Source organism: Eurytemora carolleeae, unplaced genomic scaffold, assembly GCF_000591075.1.
Source record: "Eurytemora carolleeae unplaced genomic scaffold, Eaff_2.0 scaffold116, whole genome shotgun sequence".
In the NCBI taxonomy this organism is placed as follows: Eukaryota; Metazoa; Arthropoda; class Copepoda; order Calanoida; family Temoridae; genus Eurytemora; species Eurytemora carolleeae.
In genome coordinates this window covers 148,807-153,895 of record NW_019396247.1, presented here as the reverse complement: position 1 = coordinate 153,895, position 5,089 = coordinate 148,807, and positions in this window count along the sequence as shown.

Below are 5,089 nucleotides of genomic sequence, written 5' to 3'. Positions count from 1 at the left end.
TAAACTATATATTTTTCTAACCAATAGATAACTGGATTTGTACAAATAAGCAAGAGCTCGATAGAGATAAAAAATGAAATTTTTTCCGAACGCCGACCAAATACCAAAAAGTAAGGAAAAAATTGTTAATTTTTATCGGCATACGAGATCTGCTATGACGTCACATCCTGTTATATAAGTGTGTCTAGAAAAATATAACCAAACCAAACTGTCATTATTCAAAATACCAAAAAGTAAGGAAAAAACTTGATTTTTATAACTTTTAAAATGTTTATTAATTTTCTTTTTTAGGACATTTTTATTGCAATTTCCTAAGCAAGAATCAGGTCCAAGTAGTTCAAAGCTTAATGTTAATTAAACAATTTTAAAAATGTATTTTTCATTTTTGCGACCCCGACCTTTACGGTTAAATTATTACATTAACCAAAAAAGCTAAATATTATATTGGATCCCCTGGGTCTAGTTTTATACATTTTATTGTGCATAAAGTTTAAATGATTCCCCTGGATCGTATCCCGGGGGAGTTTAGATCAATTCTACTAAATCAAATTATTAAATAAATATTCGGGTGTCATGGGGGAGGGTTGGAATTCAGTTTTTTGTTTTGATTACTTAGCTGTTCATTTTACAGCAAATACAGTCTGCTGTACATTAGATAGATCAAGAGAATGTGTTATCTGTATAGAGTAAAGAAGCAAAGAGTTAACGCTTATCAATCCTTCCTTCTATTCTCACATGGTTATTTAACTCTTGGAAAGTCAGGTTTCACTTATTGTGAAAACGATCATGATCTTTTCGTTTCAGTGAAAAAAATCTAATTTAAAAGGATAATTTTTCAAATAATCGATTTTTGAAACGATCCTTTTTGGTAGATTTGAACTATTTTTCATTCCGTTCACTGAAAACTCTTTTTGATCTCATAATCCAAGTTTGACATATCAAAGGTTTAGAGATTTGAGTTTGTGGCAAAGACTCAATTTCCTTAGCACCATTATGATGAACATACTCTAAAATAGTTCAAAATTGGAAGTATTGACAAAATCAAGGATGTAATACAAGGAAAGTTATTTCAGAAGTGTACGCATCTTTTGTACTGCAGTGTACTGTCTCTGGGCGGTAATGTAAACACAAGACGGATGTTACAGCCTGACATGGGATCCATTTTCACATAAAAAAAAATCAATGAAATATTCTGGTCATAGGAAACTATTATGTGAATTATCAAAATTACCAAAATTTAATGCTTTAAACCTCCTCGGGTAGTAAACGAACACTGATGCATCTATTCTTGTTTACAAATTCCGCCCAAAGAGAACTGGTTTCAATATGCACGCAGAATATACAGGACCGCAATTAACTTTCCTTGCATTACATCCTTGGACAAAATTATCTTGAATTGGTTGATTGAATTGTAATAAAAGAATCTACAGTTTTATTCCTTCTTATAAAAGTTATGGAACATGTATGCAATATGGAACATTTATGCAATATGGAACATGTATGCAATATGCAAGACTGAGTTAAAATTCATTATAAACACATGTATGATGTAAACTCAAGTCGATAAAATGTTTTAATAAAATTTCCTTGATTAATTTGATCTAATTTCAAATCCCCTTAATTGTTTTTAATTTGATAATGAATTGAATTAAATCCTTTAAATCAAATTTAAGTTTTGTCTCAACTTTTAACAATCTCAAAGTTCAGAACATTCTCCTGTAACTTTATTAAATCTCTATTTCTTTATTCAACAAGATCAAATTGTTGAATTGTTGTAACAATTTTCATTATTTTATGCATATTAGATAATTTGGTTTGTTGCAAAGTTCGATTTTTCTCCGAAATCTTTAAAGGGCTGTTCCATCCTATAGGTTTTATATCTTTAAAAAGTTTGACTATTAATACTGTAAATGAATTTGAAACAGCATTATAAAATATGGCAACCAATATTTAAGGAGTTATTATCATCTCCGTTCGTTCTTTTGCACCCAAAAGGTATTGTAATTAATACCGATGTAACAGTTACAAATTACAAACTACTTCACATAATTCTGAAATATACATTTCATGTATTCCTTCACCCTGTAAACATACGGTGGGACCTATACAAGTTTAGAATGTGAAGACGACTGGGTATTCTAAAGTTATGATTTTAAAAGGTCTAATAAACAAGAAACACAGCAATTATGTACACACTGTACACACTCACAGTCCCAATTTTACTTAATAACTCGATGTTCAAGCAATTTACATTTAAGGAGCCCGCCTAATGGCTCATAGAAATAAACGTTAATCAATCAATCAAAGCAATTTTCGAAACTTTTTGTGAAATTAGAATAAAAAATTCACATATATAAAATTGCTTCAATGTTAAAATCAAATTATAACATTTGATTTCTGTATATAAAGCTATGCTAATAAATCATTACAAATCAAGATAAGAAATGGCAAGGAATTGTTCTAGTCAAACAAATTCGTTCATTGATTTATAAAGACAGAAGAAAAACACAAAATGAAAAATTGAGGAGAAAACAGAGCAGTTTGTCGTCTTCATATTCCATAGTTTGAAGGGTATCACTGTATGATTCTTCAAGTACAAGTATTATTTTACTCCTGAATATGACTAAAAGTATCTAGCTCTATAAACCTTGAACAATAAAACTTACTCCTACAAAGTTTCTGCAACTTTATTCAAACTTTATAAAAGCATTTTAAAACGCAAGACAAAGTTAAATTAAGTAAAGATTAGGTTACATACCCTTCACGTAATTTAAGATTTTTTATAATTTCTAAACTCAAAACTTTAAAAAGAAAGAATTGGAAATGAAAGAAAACCACTGTTAGATAAATCAATCTAAGTTTTATTAAAGGTTTATTCCATGAGGTTGCAAAGATATAGACATTTTTAAGATTCAGTTCCTTTGTGGTGGAGAGTCACTTTTACATTAAATAAAGCATTTTCCCTGATATATTGCGTCAAATTCACTCTGAAAAGAGTTAATTGACAATAAATCATTGTATAAATGCAAAAATATCAAAGTTTTATAATTTCGTATTATGGCTTACCTGCATACGTCTGCATAACGTATTTATATAAAAATTGAGTAATTGATCTTATTTTATATTAGACTTGTTTGTGTCTGATGTTTGTTAGTTTTTTTGGTTCCAATATAAGAATTGGTTCCAATATAAGAATTGGTTCCATATAAGAATTGGTTCCAATATAAGAATTGGTTCCAGTATAAGAATTGGTTCCAATAGAAAAATTGGTTCCAATATAAGAATTGGTTCCAATATAAGAATTTTCTGAACAGATGAGACAACATTTGTTGGGACCTCCCAGATCTTATGATCAGAATTAAAAAGTTCTTATGCCCTAACTAACTAACAGTGTTGGTTGAACCATGCTATCATCTTTTCTTCGTACAACATAAAACTAAAATATTTAGCAGATTTGCATCCTTTTAAATCAAAATTATTTTCTGTTACTATGATATCACAAAAAAGGGGGCATGACCGTTTCGGGTTTGACGATTTTTAGATAAAAACAAATCAACAAACAAACGTACAGTCAAGCAAAATGCCTACTAAGTTTATTACGTAGAAACGAAGAAAAACGGTAGAAGGTATAAAGCAACGTATAAAAGCTAAAATTTTAAAACCTTTAGAACAGTAATTACATTTTCTAGATCATAAATCTCATCTTGACTGAGTTGAATAGTTTAATTTACACCTTGGAAAATTCTGCAAAATTTAAGATTGCTTCAAATATTTCTCAGTATAAAATAAAATGCATTTTGTTTAAATATTCACCATAAATATGTCTTCCAACATTGGGAAAGGACACATGAGGGGAAATTTATAGATTCAAGAAACAAGATTTAATCACTTTGTATCTACAATCTTCATAAGTTACTTTCTATTTTTATATTAAAGGCAGTTTGCACATATTTTTGCAAACCTCATTTTATGAATACAAGGAGAAGAAGTTGAACCGGGTTGACTTAGTTGAACCGGGTTGACTTAGTTGAACCACTTCTCTTATGTACCGCGTCTAGCTGAAGAGATGTGGTTTAAAAATGTTGTATGATGACATCACTGCAAGGCTTGATAGATTTTCGCACATTACTTTGAAACTAACACTGGGTTTGCAGAACTTATGATAAAATGTTCATACTTGTTCATCTTTTGAGTGTTGACATTTTTTATATGTGTTTACAATGGGACAGTAAGCTCGATAATTACTAGATCTGGTTTCTCTGCGGTCACAAGGAGATTGTGGGGAACAGTACCTCCCCCTGGAAGGGTATGGGACGGGATTGCGGCTCAAATATGGTTGGTTCCCCTTAAAATTGTATTAAGTTTTTCAAGATTTAAGCCGACGTTCAATTGAAACCGGTTTTGGGGTGAATTGAGACGCAGCTTAAATTCATTAAATTCGGACACGGGTTGACTTAGTTGAACCACCTCTCTAGCCGAAAAGATGTGGTTTAGCTCGTGGGTTTTTGTGAAAAGTGTGACGTATATGATGTGAGGACAGAACTAAGAGTAGTTTTATTGTAAACAAACAGATTTTTGAGTTTTTTAATTACAATTTAACCAGAGCTGAAAACTTTAGAATGGGATATCCTTAATCCCGATCTGTTGACTTATCTGGAGATTAATAATAAGAAGATATCAAGCCATATTTAATCTGAGCTGAAAACTTTAGAATGGTGTATATCGGAATTAATGCTTAATCCACTCTTTTAATTAATCTCGAGATTAAATATTGCTTGTTCTCCTCTCATTTTTAATCTCCAGATTAATTATCCGATCAGGATTAAGGATATCCCATTCTAAAGTTTTCAGCTCAGGAGATTAAGAAAAAGAGTGGATTAAGCATTAATCCTGATATCCACCATTCTAAAGTTTTCAGCTCTGTTGTGTTTGTACCCCCTCCTATAGTAAAGACAGCAACCCGGGTGTAAAGGGTTATGTTCCATAATGGAAAACTTACAAAACTTTTCTATCGATAAACCTGAAACTGACAAAGGTGTCGACTGTAATTAAACATCATTTATATTTGTCTAAAGCATTAATTACATTA